Source organism: Danio aesculapii, chromosome 12 (assembly GCF_903798145.1).
Source record: "Danio aesculapii chromosome 12, fDanAes4.1, whole genome shotgun sequence".
Classification (NCBI taxonomy): Eukaryota; Metazoa; Chordata; class Actinopteri; order Cypriniformes; family Danionidae; genus Danio; species Danio aesculapii.
This window is the reverse complement of record NC_079446.1, coordinates 32477233-32488099: the sequence shown is the minus strand read 5'-3', so window position 1 is coordinate 32488099 and position 10867 is coordinate 32477233. Positions and strand designations below refer to the sequence as shown.

At 36.0% G+C, this 10867-nt stretch overlaps 1 long non-coding RNA gene across 1 annotated transcript; it reads left to right on the top strand.

Moving 5' to 3' along the window:
- Window positions 1-1672: 1672 nt before the first annotated feature.
- On the top strand, window positions 1673-2445 carry LOC130238220 (uncharacterized). The gene is made up of 2 exons (XR_008838614.1): window positions 1673-1793; window positions 2198-2445. It is a non-coding gene; the product is annotated as an uncharacterized LOC130238220 (long non-coding RNA).
- Window positions 2446-10867: the final 8422 nt, after the last annotated feature.

Below are 10867 nucleotides of genomic sequence, written 5' to 3'. Positions count from 1 at the left end.
AACACATCAAAACTCAAAAGATTAATGTGCATTGCAAAGCACTTTTTTTATCCCTCAGATTCCAGATTTTCAAACAGTTGTTGTTTCTGCCAAAATGGTGCTAGCAAACCATCAACTGAAAGCTTATTTATTTAGCATCTAATTCAGAAATAGTCACAAGTGATATTTTATAAACAAATTATCAGTTTTGACGAGGCTAATTCATCATTGACAAATATTCTGTTATTCAGCTCAAGATCAAACCTCTATTAATAGTCAAACACGTCATACCTGTTTTCTCTCAACTTTAGCATCCCTCCACCACCCCAACTCCACTCTATTAAACCCGATACCTATACTGTGAACATTATATGATCAATTAGTCCTGACAGAATGTTTTTAGGTCATTGTAACTAATTGAACTATGTTCTAACTTAATTTTCTAAGTTATGCAAGCTGTTTTAAGTCAGTTTAAGTATAAGTTCAACAGACTCATGAGGTTAGCTTGATTCAGCTTAAAAATTTAAGGCAACCAGGATGTTTTTTTACAGTGTACTTAAATTTGAGGGAGAGTGTTGTAGAGACAGGCAAGACACTGCATTTGGACCCTATCACTCTCTTTGTCCTGATAAGGGGAATAACATGAGTTAGGGTGTCTTTGCCAGCTCAGAGCATGTCAAATACGCATATTCTATTCAGTCAAATATCTGTGTGTGTGAACTTGTGAAATAACAAGTAAACTTTCATTTTTGACTAAACTTTAATCTCTTTAATTCTATTCAAACTGGTCTGGCAGATTTCCATGATCTGCTTTCTTAAGTTCACCATTAACATGCCATAAAATACTAAAACATTGTCAATTCATAAAATGAAGCACACACATGAGTGTTTAGTCTCCAGAGGTGTGTGCTAAAAGATTATATTAGCTAAGCCAGCGTTGGGGCATACCTTCACATTTTTAGCTGGATAAACAAATCTAAACATCAAGACCTTTGTCACCCTGGTTTTGGGGTTTGGTCTCTACAGGGCCGTATGGTGTGAAATCTGCTACTTCGCAGCAGCGCTGCCAACACATCTGCTGTTGGACTCCAGCCAGGTGCGTCCAACTCGTACAAATAAAAAATAAATGTGTTATGGGGAGGGAAAAAAAAAACAGCTTTGGGTTTAACAGAGCCAGTGTAAAATCTCTGGCAGCCAAAACGCAGCCCTGAAGTTGGGGATGGTGAGACAGTGAGTAGGCAGAGAGAAGTCATAGATCACTGTCAGAGCTCGGCCGAGAATAACTTTTTTTGACATGCTTTTTTCATTGGCTCTGCAATGGGAATGTGCTTTCTCTCAGTATCGCCCAAACATCTGCAAACTGTTGCTGAGAAGGAACCCAGAGGAAAACATTTACCTAACAGAATACTAATTCTTTCAGGCCCCGGTGTCAGCACTTCGTAAATAACAGCAAGTGTGCAGGGCGGGTTTTTCGCTCAGGCACATGTGGAAGAGGTTTTTTTTTTCAAGGAAAGTCTGTGAGAGAGATCTCTCTGCTACTGCTGTGAGCGGCACATGCTTTAAAGGGGAACAGCTCTTACTCGTACTCACTCTGTGTCTCCAAGCTCTGTCTATCCACCCTCAACCTTTTCTGTTGACTGGAGCGAGTCATGACAGAACTTTGTTGTAATGTTTCGTGTCCTGTGCGGAGCACACTGTTTTGCAGGAGTGAAGAGACCAGGCTCGGTGTGAGAAGATTAGGTTATTGAAACTTGAAGCTGCATCAAAGAAGTGCAAGTGTAAAAGCTGCAGTATTAACATGCTTTAAGTAGATGGTAAGTGAAAGACTTTAGGAAGGTTGTCAGGCCACAGGTGTAAAATAACTTTGAACATTTCTAAGGGCTGCACAATATATCACTTCTGCATCGATATCACATATATCGTATCATATATTGCAACTTGTAAAGATATGCAATATTGAGTCTGTATGGTCATTTATTGTAATTTGTATTGTAATTTATTACTCATTTGCATGAGTTTTGGAGGCCTGTATAAGATTTTTAAAAGCATTCAGGCATAAGAAATTGTACCATTTGTGACTTTAATAATGATACATTCTATTGAATTATTTTGTTTTTCAATTGTAATTGTCCCTGAATATTGTTAGACTCTGAAAACGTTAAAGCTTGGTTTATTTCCTTTGTATCTTTTTCTTTATTGTATTTATCTCTGCTTGTAGATTGGTTATTACCCAGAGCACCAGGAGGAAACCTACACCAACACAGGGAGAACATGCAAACTCCACACAGAAATGCCAACTGGCCCAGCCAGAACTCGAACCAGCGACCTTCTTGCTGTGAGGTGACAGTGCTAACGACTGAGCCACCATGCTGCCCAATTGTGAATAAACTATTAATACCGTTTAACAGTTTTATGGAAATCATGTTGTTGTTTTTAATTAGAAAGAATAAAAAATATTTGAATGGTCTTTGTAACAATGTAAAAAGTTCTTTACTGGTAATTCCGATCAACTCAATGAAATCAAAGATTTATTTTCCTAATTAGTTCACTCATATAACAAATTTGATCAATATTAATTCTTATCCGGGATAATTAAAATGAGTTCAGAACCACTTTATACAACTGAATTGCAAATACACGTTAATGTGATTTTTGTTACAACACTGCTACCTCCCAAACGCTGTCATGCATAAAACCCAATCGCTTGCAATTGACTATCTTATGAACTTGGCTTCCCAGTTTGAACACGCTGCGTCCACTGGGAAGAGCTCAGAGCCAAATAACGCACGTCACCTAATGACAGCGGCTGTGGTTAAGAAATGAATAAGTGACAGAGACACATGCATAATTCAGTGGTTTTAAGGCAGCTTAGTGGAAGTGGATGAACAGCAGCGAGCGAGAAGGATCCTCATCATCATCCCTTCCTCATCCTCTCCCCTGACGTCTCTTTTTCAGACCAGGCACCGCTGCGAACAGGTGAACAGCTCATGAATAAATGAATGCAACACACAGCAATAATTTGCATTTTTAAAAGAGAGAGAGAGAGAGAGAGAGAAAGAGAGAGAGAGAGAGAGAGAGAGAGAGAGAGAAAAGTGGCACATCAGCGCTTTGTCTGCTGAGAAGTGGAGAGGCTTGCTTTATTGTTTTTCATTTTTATCAGGTGTTATTTGCTTTAAAAATATCTATAAAATACTGTGGAAGTCAATAACTACTGGTTTCTTACGTTCTTCAAAATGTCTTTTGTGTTCAACAAAAGTGAGTAAATGATGACATGATATACATTTTTGGGATAACTATCCCTTTAAGACAGGTGAACATCAATAATAGTTATTGCCATGTCCCAATGATTGATTGATTAATGCAAGTAATAAACATACAGTATTTGCACTGTGTTTATTCAAATATCTCATTTAAATATGCAAATGAGGCATTTGTAAGGAAATATGTGCTGATTTGCATTCAAATTTAGCACAAAAACCAGTATATCAGGAGAAATCTGATAAAAAAAAAATCTTGCTTATTTTTACCTATTTATTTTTGACATTTTTACAGAGCGGAGTGTGTACTAGTTATGGGAAATTTGGATCATTTTACTGACTCGGACCTTTAAGTCTCATTCATCGAGATGAATGTATATTTTGAGTCATTTCGTTCAATTTGACAAAATGTTATTAAAATGTTATGAGTTGCTTCCAAACACATCTACAACTAGCCCAAACGTTGATCACACTACAAACAAGTCATAACTAGAATGCTATAAGAAAGAGAAAATCATCATTTATTGTTTACCTGGTTTGCTCAGCTCATGTCATCAGATTTGTGTGGTTCGTTATCGTCATACTGACAGTCACATATAATCTTAACCAATGCACACAGTCTGAGATGAAAGGAGCCAGGATTAGTTCACCATTTAAAATCTTCGGGTTTTTGAGTCATTTGTTCATCACGTGACAGCATGTAAAGTGTGATGACTCAAACCGAGAACACGAGAGATGAACGGATCAAATCTTTTTCCAGCTGTAAATGCACATACTTGACTTTTGTCTTTCACGTTATGAATGACTCAAAAGACTTGAAAAATAAACGAAACCACCTGCACAGATGTGCACATGCGCGGATGAACGAATCACTCCCTGAGAGGACTCGGTCGATCCTGAGTCACATTGAACGAATTGTTCAAGAACGACCCATCACTAATGTTTATTCATTCATTCATTTTCTTTTAGGCTTAGTCCCTTTAATGATCTCGGGTCGCCACAGCCGAATAAACTGCCAACTATCCAGTATTTGTTTTACGCAGCGGATGCCCTTCCAGCTGCAACCCATTACTGGGAAACACCATACACTCTCATTCACAACACATACATTACGGCCAACTTAGCTGTACCGCATGTCTTTGGACTTGTGGGGGAAACCGGAGCACCTGGAGGAACCATCACTAGTGTGTACACTGTTAATAATTTTCATGAAGAATCTAACTTACTTGCAGCAGGTCGCCAGTAACTTATTTACCAATAATAAGTTAAATACCGTATTTACATTTACAGCACCATTTATCTCACTTTGTATAGATTTACAGTATCGTGTATATCTTTTCTGTAAAATATACAGTAAGTTTCACAGTGCAACTTTAAAATACAGTAAAATACTGCATACTGTCCTACGGTAAAATACAGTTCATATTACAGTTAAATACGCAATTTACAAAAATCATTAACAGTGTACCACTCCATAATTCTACAAATACGGTTAGAAATTATTGCATTTGAACAGTTTTGTTCAGAAATAAAATGTTGTATGATCAGTAATTTTATATATGGACATATCCCGCTATTTTTACAAAAATTACAGAACTTAGAATTTAGAAAAGAAGTAAAAAGTAAAGTTTGGTCTGCGTAAGTTAAAGTTTACGACTCAGTGCAAGAAAAAAAAATCATTTAAAAAAAATGTCAGTAACATTTTAAAATAATACTCCATTAGTTAATATTAGCTAATGTGTTTACTAACATGAACAAATTAGTTCACTCAAAAAATGAGTTTTGCTGGTTGACAAACTACTTATTTAAAATAAGCTGAATCAACACAATTCTTGGGAGTTTTTTGGGACAACTTAATTGTTTTATGTTTAATCCACTTGAATTTGCAAAAACTATTATGTTAACTTAATTTGTGTTGGTACAACATGGAGCAATTGTGTGGAACCCAGCATATTTACAGTGTACATTTATTATGGTATTTAATCATCTGTGTTAACATTAGTTATTGCTATTTAAGTAAATATCATTACTTCATGTTAGTTCAACTTACTGTGCATTAACTAATGTTATCAAGCATGCCAATTGTAGATTTTAATAACGCATCAGTTAATGTTGAACTATGATTAAAAAATGCTTTACAGTCATTCATTTTCCTTTGGCTTAGTGCCTTGTTTATCAGGGGTCACAACAGCAGAATGAACCGCCAACTATTCAGGCTCAGAAGGCTGTAATCATCCATCCACATGTGTAATCAGCTATAGATTACATACGGCTGCGGCCAGAAGTTAACAAGAATTATTTATATTATTTATTATATTTCCCATTTATTGTATTTTATTAACGTCTACCCCTACCCAACCCTAAACCCAGCTGTCACAGTAATGTAAAAACACATCTGGATCTGGAGTCTTTGCTATTGGTATAGCTGATTAACCACGTGGATGGATTATTACTGCCTTCTGTGTCTACTAGTAGGCGAAGAGGGCCCCTACTGACCCATATCCATCAGCTGATAGCCACTGATAACGCCCATTCAATCGAATTATAACATTCGAATTGGGTGCGCATGTCTAGCACATGTCTTTGGACTGTGGGAGAAACCGGAGCACCTGGAGAAAACCCACTCAAACACAGGGAGAACATGCAAACTCCACACAGAAATGTCAACTGGCTCAGCCGGAACTCAAACCAGCAACCTTCTTGCTGTGAGGCAACAGTGCTAACCACTGAGCCACCATACCCAAACATTAACTAATGGACCATTATTCTAAAATGTTACCAAAATGTCTTTTAAATGTGTATTCTGGATGTTTACTACATTAGACTGAACAAAAAAGGCCAAAATCATTCTCAAGTTCATAAAAAAAAAAGAGTTTATGCCTGCAGTGTCTCGCCTTAAAACATCGTTCATTAACATCAGCATTCCAAAGGACGCCGAATGTTGTCAGGCCCATCACAATGCACTTTTTTCCACCCCTTAATTAGGCTCTCACAGTACAGATCATAATGAATGCTGAAATGCATTTGTCCTTGCCTAATCCCAGGTACTCATTTTTGAGGTTATTATGCAAATCGATACTGTTTACAAACATGAAAGCCGGCAGTTGGCTTTTGATCTGCGGCAGAAATACCATCGGTTATCAATAGCTAAAGCCCCCTCTGCAGGTGTCATGTCAATAACAGCAGGATCGATAGGGCCTAGTCATGGGGGGATTGGGACTGGCGGGTCTCTGAGGACTATTTAGCCTGTGAAGACCAGGACACATTGCAAACTCAAAGCCAAACCATATCGCTAGCTGGTCTTTGGAGCTTGATTCCAGACACACAAATTAAGGCTAATTGAAGCGACTGAGGAGAGCAATGCACTTGTATTCAATTATAAAGACAGACATATTTTCTGACCCATGCATCTTTGCATCCTTATATAATTTATACTTACCTGCTATTTCCCAAATCGCTCTTTTTTTCATACATCTGAAGACGCACTTGCTGCATTCTGCTCCTGTGCATTGTTGACCCTTGGCTCGTAAGCAGGCTTTTCCCTTGCTTGAGATAATGTGTAGGCAATCCCCGCTGAGCAAAGGATTGTGGGTCAGAGGCAAAGTCAGGATTGCTAGCGTGATGATGTTGCAGGGGGCATTTAGAGAACGCACTGTTGTTTAGTGGCTAATCAGAATGCGATGAGACCCCGTTTCCTGAGGTCAAGGATGTTTCCGGATGTTAATGAGGTGCTATGGAGCTATTGTGCATGGGGGGACTGTGGCTTAACCATAACAATAGTATACAACTGGCGAGATTCAATTTTGAATAGGAGAGGTTTATAAGGGATAGATTATGCAAATATGTGAACATGCAGCATAAATGAGTACTAAGGTTATTATAGTTTTGCATTTTTTATATTTTGATACTATTTCATTACATATCAGTTTAGTTTTAGTCAAGCGGCAACCTCCCTTTCTTCCTTGTGAAGCAAATACAAAACTGAAACTACAATTCATCGAAATTCTGCTAGTCCTGGCTCCACAATAGAGTAGATTTCTATTGCGTCCACTGTAAAAATGGCCAACTTTACAGCAAGAAAAAAAGGTGTTTACAGCCTGGTACAAAGAACGATTTTGGTTCATATAGCTAATATTACCTTTGATGACAACTGTGAGGGGGTGAATTTTTTTTTATAATTCATCTGTTTTGTTTATATTAAGTTATATTAAGTCTGCATAATTAAGGGCGTGGCCACTTGAGTGACAGCTAGGTCTCGCTGGTCGCCATCACTTCACCTCAGCTGATTCCGGCTGATAAGCTACTGCTCGGCGTATACATCGTATTTTAGTTTTGTGTTATGTGCCTTTACAGTCAATTGCTTTTTGGAATTATTTCTTACAATTATCAGATGATATGGCATGCTGGGTGCACCTAATTGTGCTCACCAACCATTCACGTGGTCTCTATTTCCCAGGTGACTTAAATTATATACTTATACCATCTCTCTAAATGTACTTGTTTTATTTAAGATAAATTATCATTTATATTTTTCTTTAGAACTTGAATGCACTGCAGAATCTGCCAGATTGATTAGTTGTAGGCTATAGCAGTCATCTGAAATGTTGTCATACAGTGCTATAACTTGATTTCATCAATAGTCTTGCATTTACTAACCCTGACTATATTTTAAGTGTTTAGAAGTAATTTCCATTTTCCTCCTGTAGAAAAACATTGTAAGAACAATGCTTATAGTGTAAACCCTTTATTTATATAGTATACAGCCAAGCACATGTGGCCATAACACAAACAAGTTGCAGGTAATGAAGTATTAAGTTTCTCCCAAAGAAAAGCCTGTCTAAGCAAAATGCTAGCAGGCTTCTGTAGTTCTGCTCACGCTCCTCCTCTTTGCCCTTGTTTGGTATCTCCCAGTCGGTGCGATGACGTGTGAACAAAATGGCAAGGGTTGGCCACGCCTACTTGTAGCTTTTTTTGCATTCTTCAGAAACCTATGGGTGATGTCACGGATACTACGTTCATATCTTTTACAGTCTATGGTTTTAGTTTGTTTCATAATCGTTTTGTTTTAGTTTTTATCTTGTGAAAACATTTCTATTGAGCTATATTATATTTAGTTTTACTAATTCTAGTTTAGCAGAGTTAACACAGTGTCGACCAAAGCAAAGTTTAGTGTTTGCACAGCTTATATTTTGCACAGATAAATCTGTTTTCTCATCTTTTAAGAGAAACAAATTGTGGAATGATTTACATGTTAGAAAATCAGAAAGTACTTTAAAAGTTTTTACTAGTGTACTTAAAATGTGGTTAAAAACAAATCAGCAATGTTTACACAAAGTGTTTACTGTTAGTTTGTTTGATCATGCTGCCTCTGCCTTTGCCAATTTTATGTAAAGAACTATAATGTTGTGTATATGCATCTATTTTATTTTTATTTTATGTTAAGCTTCCCTTGGACAGATGTTGGGAATTAGCAAGTCTGCTAAAACGCTTAAATGCATTTGGTTGTCCAGTGAAATTGTGATTTCTATATCAGTGAAATTTAAACCACACTGAACTGAACTAAACTGAACTTCAACTCTGAAATCTGGACCTTACTAGAACTTCTATGTTAAGCTGCTTTGACACAATCTACATTGTAAAAAGCACTATATAAATAAACATGAATTGAACGTCAAATAAATAAAAATATTTACTATAAAAGTCAAATAATTGTTTGAACAAACACTGAATCCAAATTCATGCAAACCTCTTCATATTAAAGATCGTGTATATTGTTTGACCTGCCTAGTTTCTGGCAAATGCACAAAAGTAAGAATACATGTTTTATGTTTATATAAAAGATGTTATTTTTGCTTATTATTATTTTAATTTTGTTCATTTTTCAGTGATTTTTGTTAGTTTTGATTGATAATTTATTGTAATGTTTTTATTTTATTTCAGTTGATAAAAATATGTTTGACCAATAGCTTTAGTCTTAGTTTATGTTTATTTATTATTTTATTTTTGTTTGTTTTTCAGTGATTTTTGTTAGTGTTAATTGATAATTTATTGCAATTTTTTGTGTTATTTTAGTTCATGAAAATGTTTTTGACCAATAGCTTTAGTCTTAGTTTTCGCTTACAATTTTAGTTCTAGTTGTATGCTTGTATAAAAAAATAATTTTTTTACTTGTTATTATTTTATTTTAGTTCATTTTTCAGTGACTTTTGTTAGTTTCATTTAGCTACAGTTTTGTTTCATTTATTGTAATTTTTTAAATTTAATTCAGTTAATGAAAATGTTTTTGATCAATAGTTGCAGTCTTAGTTTTAGTTTTCATTTACTAAAATAACCTTGATGAGTACACCTCTTACAGATCTCAGTAATTTATTTTAAAAATTTTCTTTTATTTCAGTTAACAAAAATGTTTTGACAAAGTTTTAGTCTTCGTTTTTGTTTCCTAAAATAACCTTGATGACTACACCTCCTATAGATCTCTCTTAAAAAAATACTTTCTATGGGATGCTACACTTTCAGAAATAAAGGTACAGGAGCTCTTTTCAAAAGATACATATTTGTACCCAAAGAGTACCTAAACGTACTTTTTAGGTACATTTGTGTACTAATATGTACCTTAAACTGTAACAAATTTAACAAAATTACTTTAGATCACGGTGCAAAAATTGTTTGGGTAAATTTATTTATTCATTCATCTTCTTTTTGTCTTAGTCCCTATAATAATCAGGGGTTGCCACAGCAGAATGAACCGTCAACTTAACCAGCATATATGTTTTACATATCAATGCCCTTACAGCCGCAACCCAACACTGGGAAACACTCATACACTCCTACATTCACACACATACACTAAGGACAATTTAGTTCATCCAATTCATGTCTTTGGACTGTACAAACTCCACACAGAAATGCTAACTGACCGAACTGGGGCTCAAACCAGTGACCTTCTTGCTATGAGGTGACAGCAGTAACCGCTGTACCGCCATGCCACCTAAAAAGGATCCATAGAAAATAACATATATAAAAAAAAAAAATCAAAAACAATCTACAGACCTAATCAGATTATAGTACATTAGCAGATGAACTCCATAATATTACAGGCATTCCAATACAGATGAAACAATGTTTCTCATGAATAAATGCCCTATAAAAATATGGCCTACCACTAAGAAATTATTGCCGCATAGTCCATAAACAAGGAATAAAAAGCATCAACATGAAACAGACATAAACATAAAATAAAAAGCATTACGACACCCAAAAGCAACAGTAAGACCGTAAATGACAGAGCGAATCGATTTAGGAGCAGAAGAGTTATGACAGCAGCCAGACCACCAAAGATGTCTGCCGTGATGTTTTCCACATGTAGCATCTTTCACTTAACAAAGGCTCTGTCAAACACTTCATCTAATACTAGTACGGAATCCAAACTTCTCAAACCTGGATTAAACTTAAACATGCAATCAAAGAGAGATGTACAGTTCGTGAGTCAAGCATATAATGACTCCCACACAACGCTGAAAGACAACAGACTCAAAGACAGAGTTGTAAAAAAGTGAACGATGCCTGAGAAAGAGTATCAGAGTAGCGGATAATTGCAGAAACGGGAGCAGCAACTGGTAGAGGAGCGAAAC